The sequence below is a fragment of the Vulpes lagopus genome, chromosome 10 (genome assembly GCF_018345385.1).
Source record: "Vulpes lagopus strain Blue_001 chromosome 10, ASM1834538v1, whole genome shotgun sequence".
Taxonomy (NCBI): domain Eukaryota; kingdom Metazoa; phylum Chordata; class Mammalia; order Carnivora; family Canidae; genus Vulpes; species Vulpes lagopus.
In genome coordinates, this window is record NC_054833.1 from 101,979,947 (window position 1) to 101,995,693 (window position 15,747).

A 15,747-nucleotide genomic window follows, 5' to 3' on the forward strand; every position below is an offset into this window, starting at 1 on the left:
CCCCCTTCCCCCCCCCCCCCCCATCCCTTCTGGACCCTTCTACCCTCCTGCTCAAGTCAGCTCTTTGTTCTCTTGGCTTTCTGTCTGGCTGTTGTTCTGGGCCTGCCTTTTATCCCTCTGTGTAACTACTCTGTTTCTTGGACCTCTTGTTCTCTTCTTTCTAGGTTTATTCTCACATCTTCATAGAGCTCATCCTCCAGTAACATCCTGAGGAAATGGTTTATGGGAGATAAATTTTTGAGACTTTGCATTTCTGAATATACCTTTGTTCTAACTTCACGTTTTATTAGTGGTTTTCATGGGTATAATACTGCAGGTGGAAAATTACTTGTCTTTACAATTATGAGGACATTGCTGCACAGCCAAGCTTCTAGAAGTCTGAAGCCATTTGGAATCCTTTTGGGTTTTTTGTTTTTTTGCCATTGGGAATTCTTGCATATTTGTATATGACCTCATTCCCCAGCCCCCACCCCCCATCTCCCCCACCCACGTCCCACTGGAAGTTTTTAGAATTTTCTTTTTATCCCTGGGATTCTCGCCAAACACCAAGACCCCCAACAGTGAGAAGAACCAATTCCTTTTTGCATCTTTTTCTAGCTGCTTATCACCATTTTATCCCTTCCATTGTGTGTACTAACTCCCGATTTGATTCTCGCTGAAGAAGAGAGAAAGTTAGTATCTGCTTAAGTCTCTTACCTTGACATGGTTGTTATGACAGCTGGAGGGAGGGCTCATCTTTGGTGCAACTCAGTTTGCTGCCTATAGCAACTCTGTACACCTGGATAATTCTTTCTGGCAGATTCTGACAAGCAGTTGTTCAGTTAGCTGAGTATTGAGTTAGCTAATTGCTCCAATTACATCCATTCAAGTATTGGTTTTAGCTTCAAAGCTGGACTCAGGCATTGCTCCTGGCTTATAACATAGTACTGTAAATAACTTTAAAACTAGTCCCCTAAAACCAAACAAAAACAGCCCTGCGTAAGGTGGCCAATGTCAAGGGAAAAAAACCTCATTCGCCACACACATCAAACGAGGTCTCCTGACCTGATTGTTCCAAAACTGCAGTTTCACATAAAATAAATCCAAATACCACCTTTGTTGTTGTTGTTAAATATTTTATTCATTTATTCGTGAGAGACACAGAGAGACAGGCAGAGACACAGGCAGAGGGAGAAGCAGGCTCCATGCAGGGAGCTGGATGCAGGACTCGATTGCGGGACTCTGGGATCACACCCTGAGCCAAAGGCAGGTGCTCAACCACTGAGCCACCCAGGTGTCCCCTTTATTTGTGTTTCAATTGAGGTATCTTTGCCCCTGGTAGCCCAGATTGCAGTTTATGACAAGATCATTGAACATTCTGCAGGCTCTCGGGGGTGGTGCTGAGGTTAAGAATTTGTCCTAACAAATCCCAGGCTACTGACAGCCATTCAGGGGGGACTACCATCTGTTGCAATGAACAAATGCTTTTCCTGTGCCTGCTCTGAAATACTTAGTTCAGGGAAAACCTAGCCAAAGGTGGGCAGCAGCTACAAGATTAGCCAGCACAGAGAATTGTTACTTTAGTAGGTATCATTATTGGAATCTATTTATAATGTGCAAAGTTGATGTTTTCTCAATATTCATACATTCTTTTAACAAATATTTATTGGGTGGCTACCATGTGTTTAGCACTGTGCCAGGTACTTGGGATTTTATCAGTGAACAAAACAGACATTGGTTCCAGCTTTGTGGAGTCTCCATTCCAGCATGGAGCTAGAGAGTAAACATGACAGATAGACTACACGGTGTGTCAGAAAATGCTATGTTATGAAGGGAAGAAAAATCTGGGGAGGGTAGGTGGGGTGAGGGTGAAGTGTTAAATAGGACAGTCAGGAGTAAGCCTCACTATGAAATTGAGCCTTGAACCAAGACTTGACAGTGGTGAGAAAGTGAACCAAGACACTGTCTGGGAAGGGGATATTGAGGGCAGAAGGGAGGGGCTTTTGAAGATCCCTCAGTGGGCACATGCCTGAGGTACGATGATGGGGATAGTATCAGGAGAGGAGGTCTGAGAGGGAAGCACAACCAAATGTCATTGCCCTCTGCTAGGATGTGGCAAGCTGCTGCAGGCAAAGTCCACTGCACAGGTGGGTAAAGGAGGCTGGAGTTAGGCACAGAAGTCTGGGGCAAGGATAAGGAGGACCCAGGGGTTAGAGGCACAGAACTGGTATGTGAGCCTTGGGCCTGGATGAGGTCACTCAAGCAGACAAGTCCAAATTGTGGGTTGTTCTACAGGCAGGGCGACTATTCTAGATTAAGGAGATTAGCTTTTCTTGGTTTGGAATTTTTCAAAATGAAAAATTTGGGGTTGGGGGGGGTGCAGGGAAAAAGTCAAAATTTAAAATCTGTGCTGCCGGGATACCTGAGTGGCTCAGCGGTTGAGCATCTGCCTTTGGCTCAGGGCATGATCCTGGGGTCCTGGGATCGAGTCCCACATCGGGCTCCCTGCGTGGAGCCTGCTTCTCCCTCTGCCTATGTCTCTGCCTCTCTCTCCGTGTCTCTCATAAATAAATAAATAAAACCTTTTAAAAAAATAAAATTTGTGCTGCCATAGATGAATTAGCCTCAGAAAAAGGTAGAACAAGCAACTCTTAAAATACCAGATCCACTAATTTTTCTCTAGTAGCAGCAGGATTTTAATTTCTTTCTGGATTCTAGAGCATCTTTTCAAGGACTAGGAGAGTAAGAGTGGAGACGACAGGAAATACTGATGATCTGTCCTTTGCCAGGCATTGTGCTAAGTGCTTCCGTGTACACTGCAGTGTCTTTCTCGTTTGTCGTCCTGGCAAATTCCTTCTTGTCCTTCAGACTTCAGACACCCCCACCCCCTCTCTGCAGCCTTCCTCAACTTACACTAATGCTCCTAGTACTCTTACCGAGCAGCAGTTTTCTCCTAATGTAATTATTTGTTTACATATCTGTCTTGCATGAATGAATTAAATGAGCATAAGAAACCTGCCTCCATTTCCAATGGCCAGCAGAGTCTGGCACACTGGAGGCGCTTAGTAAATAAGGCCTAACTTGATGAATATCTCATTTAATTGTCATCCTTCAATGCAGTTATTATCCTTGTTTTACTAATTGATTAGTTGAGGCTGAGAGAACTGAACATGCCTGGGATTTAAAAACAAAAATTAAATGGTTAAGGGCAGGTTTCTGCACCGAGTGCTGAGCTACCACGCCCCACCAGTTTATAAACACAGATCCAAACTAGTGCTGGTGATGTGCGAGACTTGGCTGTCCAAGCAGTGCTCAGATATTCCAGAGTCTTATCTCAAGTCTAGATTTCTGATTTTTCCTGCCCCTCATGAAATTTTTCTATCAGCATAGGGGACAGACAGGGAGTTTCAATGCATTTCCTATAGGAAGATGTAATGGGCATGAACCAAGAGACATGTTGCTTCTAAATGCTTTAAGGTAGTCTTAAACCTAGGATTTAAAAGTCTTAGTTGTGGGGCACCTGCATGGCACAGTCAGTTGGGCATCTGACTCCATTTCAACTCAGTGGTTAGTGGCTATCTCAGTGTCCTGAGATCAACCCCTATGTCAGCTCTGTGATCAGCTCAGAGTCTGCTTGAGATTCTCTCTCCCTCTGCCCCTACTCCCCTTAATTGAATAAGTCTTTAAAAAAAAAAAAAAAGATATTGTTGAGAGAGTAGGCAAATCAGTAGAGAAAGATTAGCAGTTGCCTAAGGCTGGGGACATGGGGATGACTGCTGATGGGTAGGAGGGTTTTTTTAAGGGCATGACAGACAGAATGTTCTAAAATTAGATTGTGGTAATGGCTGCACAACTGAAAATACTAAGCACCACTGACTTATATACTTTAAATGAGTGAATGTGAATTATATGTGAATTGTATCTCAACAAAGGGCTTTAAAAAGTATTAGCTTTGGGGGCACCCGGGTGGCTCAGTAATTTAGCACCGCCTTCGGCCCAGGGTGTAATCCTGGAGACCCGGGATCGAATCCCATGTCAGGCTCTCTGCATGGAGCCTGCTTCTGCCTCTGCCTGTGTCTCTGCCTCTCTCTCTGTGTGTGTCTCTCATGAATAAATAAATAAAATCTTTTTAAAAATATTAGCTTTTTAAAGAATAAGAAGTGATCATCAGATTTTCCAGCACTCTTTCAAAATCCAAGTAAATTTAGTAGCTTCTATATTTGGGTTATTGTCTCCATTATCTTCATTCTTAGAGGAAACCTCTTCCTCAGTACAGTGAGGTAATTTGGGGGTTGTTTGTATTGCTTGCTTGTTTTCATTTGAGCTGCAGCATTCAGATGGGAGCGTTTGTTTCCTAGCTCCAAGCCTCCTTCCTTCATCTACATCTGAGCAGTGAGAATGCTGAACTTGCTCATGCAGCCTGCTGATTGACCAGCTGAGCCTCACAGCCCGGAAGGTCATCTGGAAGCCCCTCCCTCCTGCCCCAGGAGAGGGAGATGGACTCTCCCAGGCTGCTCTGCTGGCTTGGGGGCAAGGAGCTATGCATCAGAGCTACAGTCTTGTTTTAATTCCCTCAAACCAACCCTGTTTCAGCGAATACTCATCTCAGCCAGCAATTGCTAAAGCACCATTTCAAACTTTCTGGCCATGACCCTTGGTGGATCTTGAGCATAAAGGCACATGCTGTGAGGGGATCCCAGAACACTAAGAAACTGAATTTGTTCAGGGTTCGTGTATCACTTGTCAGTAGGGTTGGGTGATAGGAACTTTGTAGAACAAACCTCATTTCTGAATGAAAAAGCTGCTTTAGCAACCCCTAGCTGGCAGATAAAGGAAAGAGACTTGATTTATGCTTTCTCTTGCCTTAGAGATGAAGGGTGGGAATTCTTTTTGGTGGTTAGTGATGCAATGGGTAAAAATCTTCCATTTATTAAAGAGAAACTATGTTGTGGTTGTACAGATTGCCCATCTGTGGTTAACGTCTATGAAAACCATTTCCTGCGTGCAATAAAAAGAAAGTGTTCTGCTTTCTCTACCAAATTCCGTGGGAACAGATATTTCTCTTTGTTGAAATCCACTACCCAGGGGCGCCTGGGTGGCTCAGTTGGTTAAGCATTTGTCTTCAGCTCAGGTTATAATCTCAGGGTCCTGGGATCGAGCCCTGCATCAGGCTTCCTCTTGCTCAGCAAGGAGTCTGCTGCACTCCCTCTTCCCACTCCCCTCACTCCCCACCCTTCACCCCATGCTTGTGCTCATTTTCTCTGTCTCTCTCTCTCTCTCTCTCTCTCTGAAATAAATAAATAAAATATTTTTTTTAAAAAAAAAGAGAAATCCATTGCCCTGCCTTAGCAAAATGACATCCTAGGCTTAGGCTGAAACAACCCCCTTCTTTTGATCACCCTATGCAGGTAACTGGACTCCTCTAACTGCTGGATTGGGAGGGTGCCATGACAGGGAAGCCACTAATGCTGATGGTAGTGTGCCTCAGCTTTTTAAGGACAGGTGGGAGCAGCCCTGGGGAGGTGAGCAGGTGGGAGTCTAAACCTCTTCGGGGCGGTGGGGGGGGGGGGACAAAAAACCTCTTCGAGTTGCCTGTTTAGGTTAGCAGGATTGCAGTTTCTAGGAGACTCAAAAAGATACCCTGGCAACAGAGTAAGCAAGGGATGTTGCAGATGCCACCGTGAGAGTGATATGGAGTCAGGACTCCAAGCAGGAGTGCCAAGTGCTGAGAAATGATCTTTTTACCGCTTTAGCCTAATCAAGTAAAAGGACCATAAAGCATACTCCCCTCTAGATAGGACTTTGAGGTGTCAGGAATCCCAGCTGTGTCCAACTTCTATATCCTCTCATTTGGAATTTAGCATGCTTCTTTAGGAGCAGTGAGAAGTTTGGAATGGAGAGGGAGTAGTTTTGCAAGATGTATGGTAGCCAGCTCATACGAGTTTCATTTAAAGCCCTGTGGTTCGTGTGCCTACCCATGTCTAGGAAGGAGCACAGGCGTGACTCATTTTCCATGAAGTCTCCATGTTGTAAAACAAAAGGAATATTTCTGATCAGACTGAGGACACCCCCACATTCTGAAACTTAACCTGATCTCAACCTGGGAAGTGCCCAGGAACTTAACATCTATTTTACGTTGACATCCTCAGACATTTTCTTGAGGAGATTGAGACTTGCCTGGGAGAAAAAGAAAGCTGAAAGTCAAAGAAAAAACTAAATGCTGTGGTTTGAGAAAGCATGCCAAGTCCCTAATCAGCAATTAGCCAAACAAGCCATAATTGAAGCACATTTATCTTCCGTGTCCTATGCTTTGCTTCTCATGGTGGCTGGTTTGAGAGATGTGCTGTTTGCTCACCCATGTTTCCTGATAGGAGTGATTGGGGTGAGTGTGGCTCCTACCCTCAGATCAGGCAGGTGGTCCGCAGACCCACACTGGCTTTGCACTGTCACAGGAGAAAGTCAGCCAGGCTCTCCTTCGGGGGGCTTGTGACTGTCAGCAGCCAGGTCCTGATTCTGCCCCTTCTCATCCTTACCTCTGTCGCTATTGGTTGGGAGCCCATGTAGAACCAGTATTTGGAAAACAAGCTGTGCCCTCCTCAGTAGAACTGCCAGACTCAACTGCATAAAGAAAAATGTCGTTATGGGCTCCATTAGAAGCTGTATTTAATAATTCCTTGAAAATTCTGCCTCAGAACTGTAAATGGTATATTTGTGTTGGTCAATAAATTATTCCTCCCAGCTGTACCCGATCATACAAATTAAAACAACAGCACTTTGCACCTCAGGGGAAAGCATCCCCTTCCCCAGGCATAGTCCTCATTCCCAGTAAATTAAAGGTTTCCACTGTGGAGAGACAGGCCTTCTTCACTCCCTGACTGCTATAAAATGAGAGAGGCCCTTCCCTGCTGTGCCATGATCCCCACCATAGGAATAGTGGAAGGAAGGAAACTGCTGGAGCAGAGGCAGGAAGAGATGTGGCATTATTTCTTTCACAGAGAATGAGATGAAACCACAGGGGAGTGGAACAAAGAAGGGAAATTCAAGAGTATCATTTCCTAGGGGTCTTGTGGGCCAACCGGAAGGGTTTTCCTTTGCCACTGACTTCTGTCACTTAACCCGTAGGCATAGCAGGCCCCTGGGCCCTTGAGAAGAGTGTCTGGCTATGTAAATGAATGCTTCCATGTTGGCCAGAGACCTTTGTACTTACCATTGACTTGTCCAATCTAGGACTGTGCTGATGATCTTATAACCCTTGGCCTTTTCTCTAGTTACTGCTTTTTCACTTTTAGAAACTTTCTTACAAGCTAGAGTTTTATGATTCCTTTGAGATTAATCAAATATTTGTCCTTGCAACCGGATCCTTCACTTTTTTCACCTCAGTCTGTCCTGAGACATTGCCAGGGCATTTATAGAGTGAAACACCAGAAATAGGCAGTCAGAACTTCGTGAACATCCTTAGAGTATTGTCCTACGTATTTACACATTGATTACAAATTCATTACAGAGGGGAGAGTATACCTTTACAGGTGAGAGCTATGGCAGTCACCACCTTCCCCAAGGGACCACACTGAGCATCATGAGTCCTGAGCTGACCTGACACTCTGCCCATCGCTATGTGATGGTGCAGTAAGCAGTACCCAGCCTCATCTACCTGCCTACTTGGCACAAGAAACAGACAAACCCTAAACAAGCAGTATTCTATAAGACTGCCAGCCTGGACTCTAAAACTTGGCAATGGCATCAAAGACGAAAAATCAAACAAACAAAAGGCAGGAGACTATGCTAGATTAAAAGTAAAGGAGGCTAAGAAAACGTCAGATGTAGTGCCTGAAGGATGGAATAGGACGACCTTCAAGGCCATCTGGAAAGGCAGTGAGACAAATGAGAATAGGACTTTAGATGACACCTTTGTATCAGTGTTAAAATTCTTGGGTACAGAGTGAAATGTCGTGTTTATGTAGGAGGATACCTTTAGGCATCACATGTCCAAATGCTTTGAGGTAAAGTGGCATGATGTCTGCAATTTTCTTAAAAGTAGTTTTGCACCCCCCAAAAAAATTTTAAATAGAGAAGGGGGGGAGGGGGAGAGAGAAAGCAAATATGGGAAAATGTTAATAGTGAGTGAATCTAAGCTAAAGTATTCAGATAATAGTTCTCTGCTTTCAACTTTTCTGTCATTGTGACATTTCTCAAACTAGAAAGTTGGAAATTTCTGCCAGACCACCCCCAGAGTTCTTGTGCGAGTGCTCCCATATCCCATTCCTTAGAAGCCCGAGTGGATTTAAAGCAAAAAAAAAAAGCCTGAGTGGAAGGAATGCTCATAGTAAAGCTCACATTTTCCCAACTGACAGTACAAGTCCTTGTGCATTTCCACGCAGATTTCTCTCTGCATTATATATATGAACCAAGTACTACAGGTACCTTTGTACACCAAGGAAGTGCGAGGGACAGAACCTGGTCTTCCTAACACTTGTCTTACTTTGATCTTCTTTGAAAAGTCTGAACTAGGCAGCTAAATAAAAACAAACAATGGCCCTTTGTGACAGGACTCCCAAACCCACTGAACACAATAGACCAGCAGAGGACTGTTGTTCACAAAGAAAAGGGACATTACATTAACTTTCTCTTGGAGTGTGATGCTAAATAAACGCACTGCCCAGCAGATCCCAGAAAAAAAGTCTTCATTGTCACTACAGAGCCTCTAACCCCAGTTACTTGTCTCAAGTTGAATAGCCTTGATTACAACCAAGACCAGGAGACATCCTCTCCTGCTTTGGGAAAACAGTTCATGGCTTTACTGTGAATGAATGGTTCATCCTCTCCAGGAAGAGCTGTCCATATCAGTAGAACCAAGTCAGCTAGAGTGGTTGGGCTTCCAGCATCAGCTGAGAGGCCAGAGCAGGGCATAGGCTACCTCTGTGCTTCATGGACAAAGAAGAAAGAGCTAGAAAGGGCTTTCTGTAATGTATTGTTTCAGAAGTGATGAAAATTCAGAACTTTGCCACCAGAATAATCAGGTTTGTTTCAGAGACATGTTTTAAAGATGTATGCCCCTGACATCAGATAAGACAGACTTGGGGCACTTGGGTGGTTCATTCAGTTCTTGATTTCCGCTCAGGTCATGATCTCAGGGTCATGGCATCAAGTACCACATTGAGCTCTGCACTAAATGTAGAAGCTGCTTAATATTCTCCCCCTCCCCCTTTCACTCTGCCCCTCCCCTTGCTGTCTAAATAAATTAAAAAAAATTTTTTTTTAAGATTTTACTTATTTGACAGCACAAGTAGGGGAAATGGCAGAGGGAGAAGCAGATTCCCTGCTGAGTAATGTGGGGCTCCATCCCAGGACCCCAGGATCATGACCTGAGCTAAAGGTAGATGCTTAACTGAGCCACCCAGGTGCCCCAATAAATAAAATCTTTTTAAAAAATCAGACAGACTTGGGATCCCTGGGTGGCGCAGCGGTTTGGCGCCTGCCTTTGGCCCAGGGCGCGATCCTGGAGACCCGGGATCGAGTCCCACGTCCGGCTCCCGGTGCATGGAGCCTGCTACTCCCTCTGCCTGTGTCTCTGCCTCTCTCTCTGTGACTATCATAAATAAATAAAAATAAATCTTTAAAAAAAAAAATCAGACAGACTTAAGGGTACTTCATTCTTGGATTGGTGTAAGAGTAATAGAATTGAGTGGCAGATCCTTGGCTATTTGTATAAACACTGAAGCTGCTGCCATTTGCTGGCCTTTATGTCACCTTTTGCTGAAAGATGCCATTTGGGGAGGGATGCTGGCACTGTATCAATGTTAATAACAGATTCAAGAGTACTGACAGTTTGTCAAGCCACAAAATGTTTAAGATCATTTGGAATTTCTTCCCTGACTTCTGATTTTCCACTTTCCTGAGCCCAGTGTCCCATAGCATACTGCCAGCACAATGTTGGGAAGTGAATGGAATTTAAACTCTCCCTAATGTAATGCTGGCTTCCAGGCCATTTCCCTGAGTTGTCTCATCTTGGGCTTTGGGGAGATTACTTAGAGATTTGCACAGGTGAGGAGTAAAACTGGCCCAGGGATTGGGGCTTTACTTTTCATTCTTACAGATTTCAGCTAAATCCAAAGAAGGTTTAAAAGAGAACAGTGGTTCCAAGCAGACAGCTCTCACTGAAGACTTAACCATCGTAAACTTTCTTCCATTTCTCAGGGAGTAGTACCATGCCAGTTCCAGATCCTTGTATGGCTCTGGAAAGTAGTCCATGTGTGAGCTACAAAAAAATCCACTCCTGCCTTGTAAACAGATGACAAATACTAAGGAAACTGCATAGCTGTGCCAAAGAATCTTTGTTCCAAATAATTTGCATTTTAGTGGTTATGCAAGTTACAAGACATAAGGCATAATGGAGCCAGGCTCTGTGTGTTGAAGTTCTAAGTAAAGGTCAGTAGTACTTCCTTGTACATGTGCTGACCCTATCCTTGCTGGTCTATTTTTACAGCTGCCTTTTCTGGCCTGTTGGTTCAAGTGCAGTGTTGACTCTTCCATTTGGATAAGCCCATTGTCAAACCGTGATTTAGTTCATTAAATATGTAGTGGTCACGCACTATGGTGAGGCTTTGTGCTACACTGTCAGTCAAGAATGAGTAAGACAGGAGCCCTGTGTACAGTGAGCTCCAGGACAACAGGGAAAATAAGAATACCCCCTACATACAACACCACCACCAAATCAGCAATGATAAAAGTTTCAGTATGGAAGGGATCCCCAAAAACTACCTATTCCCAGCTCCAGCAGCAACCATGTGGAAAAGACAGACTGGAGGTAAAAGCACTGGGTGCTAGTACCATGTCTCCCCCTGGGAACTTGGGCCAGTTCCTAACCTTCTTGGATTTTAGTTAATTCATCTCTAAAATAAGGAGGTTGAATTAAACATCCTCTCAGATGGTCCCTCTTTTGTGCCCTCACAGTATGCTGTTATTATTTGCCTGTGTGTTGATCTCTATTACATTGTTTCCTTGAAGCCAGAGATCATGCCTTATATGTTCGTGTGTCCCTAGTTCCAAGCACAATGTCTGGTATACAGTAATTTCTGTTGGAGGAGTACAATGAATGACCCACTTAAAATTCACTCCCCAAAAAAAAAAAAAAAAAAAAAAAAAAAAATTAAAAAAAAAAAATTCACTCCCCCCCAAAAAAAAAAAAAAAAAATTCACTCCCAAATCTAGAATTCTATTCTGTGGGCCAGCTGGGTGCCTGAGGCCAATTTTAAAGATCATGGAGAAAGATGTGCCCACTTTTCCTTTACACTACAACCAGTTGTAGTGTCCTGGCATCCTCTCTGTTTCCATTTAAGTTATTTTTCCCGGCTTCCTTCCAGCCCCTATGGTAAATACACAGCAGAATCCAGAGCATCATGATGGTGGCTACAAAACAAATCGGTTGGGCAAATCTGAGTCCATGCTTATGGAGCTGGAGCAAAAAAACCAAGTTACTATCATATCTTTCTGACAGATTCTACAGGATAGAGTTTATAACTTAGGTGCAGTGAATTTTGTTAAACTTCTATTTCTGGAGCTAAAGAGAAGCAGACGTTTTAGCAGATTATCATCATAAACTTGGAATTCAGTAAGGAAGAAGCTAACTTTCATTTTGGCCTTTTTGTCCCTTTTACTTTTCTGAGTTCTGAATTTTTGTTTATGAGGTCTTCGTTGGTGTCTTCATTGGTGTCAATGTTAGCACAAGACATTGGGCCGGGTGCTGACATTGGGAAGGGAACTGAAGATAATTCCTTATTGAGGGATAACTAGACAGAATGTATGAGAAAGAAAGGCTTGGGGGGCACCTGGGTGGTGAAGTTGGTGAAGTGCCTGGCTTGGCTTAGTTAATAATCACAGGGTCCTGTGATCGAGCGCTGCATCAGGCTCCTTGCTCAGGGGGAAGTCTGCTTCTTCCCTCTGTCCTTCCCCCTGATCTTTCTCTTTCTTTCTCTCTCTCTCAAAAATAAATAAAATATTTTAAAAAGAAAGAAAAAGAAAAGTCATGGTAGGAGCCTCTTTCATTGCCCACTGCCCTCAGCCATGCTCTCTTATGGTATCAAAGCCTGCTGCTTAGAGCAGAGGCAAGCAGAGCCCATGCCACTTGGACAGGTTTGTCTTTACATCAGGCTTACAGTAGTTAGACCAGTAGAGGACTGTGACATTCAGGAAGAGGTGGTTAAAATGTCATTGTTACATTGGAAACATCTTGGCAGCAATGTGCTAGACATGTCTGAGTATAACGTGGATGTAATCTGCCAAGGGGCAAGTAAATGGTGCATTTCTTTGGACTTTGCCTTGCAGTAGGCAAATGAAGAGTCTTTTGAACGAAATACTGTGGTCTTCTGTGACACAGCTCACCATACTTTAGAACCAATACCAGAAAATCCGTGGCTGAGGAAAGAGGTGGTCTGTCAAAGCCAACTCTCTGATAGTACCTTGCCCAGTACCTCCCCTTGATGGCTTTGGAGCCCAGAAATAGAGAAATCAGAGGTTCTGTTGATCTGGTGCCTGAAATTGCACCAGTTCCTGCTGACAGCAGGGCAATCCCCAAGAGAGTTCTAACCTCCCCCTTTCCACAGCTGCCAAAGGCCTGTGGGAGGCCACTGCTGATTTACTCTCTCCTTGATAGCTGCAGTTCTTGGTACCAGCGCGGTGCTCTCGGCAGTGCTCTTTCCCAGCAAAGAGCCAGCAGCCCTTGCCCAGAAGCTGAGGCTTTCTTGCCTGCTTTGGCTTTCCTGAATGTCTGATTGATGGACCTTAACAACAGAGATAGGGCCAAGTTCACAGTAAATGTGCCTGCCTGAAAACTGTGATGGAGTGATGCCAGAATTGTACCATGGAAGCCCCATGTGAAGGGGGTGATGAGTGTGAGCGCTCAAAAGCCTGCAGGAACCCCACATGCCAGGTTCCAGGAAGAAAGGGCTGTCATGATGAGCTTCTGCATGTTTTGGCTGCTACTGTAAATGTGTCATTCACTTTGATTTAGCCTCAAATACAAGACAGGTAATTTTGCTTTCAAGACTTTCAGATTAGGGAATCATAAACCATGTTCGTGACCCAATGAAAGCAGACCTGGAAGCTTTCTCTTAAAGCATATTAGTACTGGTGACATTTTGCTGATGTTTAGCAGTAAACAAGGCAAAGAGGGATTATGGCTTTTTACTTTTCTGGAACTCTTTTCACTGCTATGTAGCAAAAGATTATTTTCTCAGATCTCTCAAAGTGAATTGTCAGAAAGATTATATAATTTGGGAATAGTGTCAGAGCTATATAGGCTGAGAATGGGAGATAGTGTACAGAGCCTGTGGTGTTGCCCAGGTAAAAGCAGAAATTCTAGATGATTAAGAGCTGATTAGTGAATGAATGCAAATGAAAATTATAGTCCTTAGAATCCCTCAATTTAAAAGTGTTGTGAACACCCTTTATTTGAGCTACAGAGATCTGATTCTCTCCTAATTGTTTCTGTGATCCAGGTTACATTTATTGTGTGCGTACCGTGTACCCTCAGAGAATAGTGTCGCTCCTAAGCATCTTCATTAGATTCCCCTCAAAAAAAAAAAAAGATTCCCCTCAAAGCAGAACCTCAGATAAGTCTGTTAGTGTAGGTCATTCATTGGGAAGCCATCCTTGGGAAGTAGGAGTGAGGAGGTAGAGCGAATGAGAGGAGGAGGGAAGAAAAGCCACTATGAGAGCATGTTTCCAGGACTGCAAGGGCTCCTTGCCATCAGAACTTTTCATGAGCCTGGCCCCAATGGCATGAACTCCATCACACGGCCAGGCAGGCCAGGTAGTGCTTCTGACTTGTAGGCAGGGTCAGAGCAGGCCCTGCAGGCAGGAAAAGAAAGCCTTGGGGTGCATGCTCTTGATGGATGTTGTCAGCAGTGACTCTGAGCTTGCTCAGGATTGAGCAGTATGGCAGCAGCTAGAATCAGCATCCTCAAGCATCTGCTATGAGAGGGATTGGTGCTGTACTGGAGCACTAGAAGGACTGGGTGCACTAAAAACACCAGCAGAAGGCATCTCATCCAGAGATTGGGGCAGCGTCCAAGAAGGAAATGGCCTCTAAGCTAAGACAAGACTAGATGAATGGGAGATGAACTATAGCTCTATGGTTGGAGCTTAGATTGCAAGGGTAAATATGCTGAGGGAAGATAAGCAAGAATTTTGCAAGGTAAGGAAAATAGTCTTCATTGTAAGAGCAATAAAGGGTCAGGGAAGAGGGGCATCTGGGTGGTTCAGGTGGTTAAGTGTCTACCTTTGGCTCAGGTTGTGATCCCAGGGTCCTGGGATCAAGCCCTGAATCAGGCTCCCTGCTCAGTGGGGAACCTGCTTCTCCCTCTCCATCTGCTCTTTGCCTTCCTTGTGCTCTCATGCTTTGTTAAATAGATAGATAGATAGATAGATAGATAGATAGATAGATAGATAGATAGATAAATTCTTTTAAAAAGGGAGTGGGGGCTTAGGGAAGAGACATGTAAACAGAAAGACATGATAAGTTGTATATTCTAGAAAATTTCACCCTAATGACAGTATGTGAAATAGATGCCATGGTGGAGCCCGTGACTGAGGGTGAGACAAAGCAGAAGTCAGGGAAGCCAGTGAAGAAACTGCAGCTCTCCAGGTGAGAGTGTATAATGGTGAGAACTGGGGACACATTCTAAGTTTCTATGTCCTCACTCATGCTCTGCTCCTGGTAAATATAGCCTGAGTGCACACGCCTGCCCGTGTGTACATGCATGTGTGTGTGCGTGCTTGTGTTTTGATGAGACTATCGTAGGGAGTGAGTTATCTAGAAAAGAATTTTTAGAAGATGTGAATTGAAAGTTCATAAAGAGCTGTTTGGAAAATTCTAAAGCAAACTGGGAAGGAAAATGACTGTGAGAAAATATCTCAAATACTCAGACATGAGACAGCACAGGGAGGGCTCTGCACTGAGAATCAGAAAGACCTAACTTTGTCCTGGCTCTGCATTTTCTATTGGCTTGACCTTTGTTGTGTCATTTAACCTCTCTGAACTCTGTTTATTTGTCAAACTCAAAATGAGGATGATGATGCTTGCCCAGCCTATTCTGAGTCAGTGTAAAGCTAACAGTGTGTGGTGGGAAATGACCGCAACAGGGAAGCTAACATCCTCTAGACCAACATGAATAGGACAGGGGTATGGAGGGTCGTGGTTTAGCCCCAAGAGTCTTGTGTTCAGTGTAGACATTGGCCTGTCTACCCACTCCGGGGCAGGAACAGGGCATCCTTCGCAGTCCATGTGCTTCAGGGAGGTGGGTTCCAGAAGGGTTAGTGTGACACTAGATCCTCTTGAAGACTCCTCCCCTTGTTTGGAAACTCAGTGATCCTCCTTCACAGGCCATTGTGAGAGTAAGAAGAGAAAATAGTAAAGCACCTGGAGAATTAGCATTGTAGGCAAGTGAAAGGTATGACTACTGATGTTGTCAGTAGGTCTTGTGATGTTAGCTCAAAGAAGATGTACACATTTGACTCTCTTATATATCCTAGCAAAACAAAGTCACTCCCAGTTTCCTGCATGGTATATGATATATTTTAGTTTCATAAAGAGACCAATGACCATGTTCCTTTCCCCTAATACCACCTTCTTACTAACTAGCTATGTTCTATTTTCCTTATTTTTTTCTCTTGCATTTAACAATGACTGGAAACATGTGACCTGCCAAGACTTGAACTTGGCATGTGGGGTTTCTCCCACAGTCCATGATCGAGTCACCAGCAGGGAGAACA

General features: G+C 44.1%; 1 protein-coding gene across 1 annotated transcript in view; it reads left to right on the forward strand.

The window, feature by feature from the left end:
• Positions 1-15,747, forward strand: part of CFDP1 (craniofacial development protein 1) — a 129,347-nt gene that overhangs the window by 101,749 nt on the left and 11,851 nt on the right. The gene's annotated exons all lie outside the window — the stretch shown is intronic.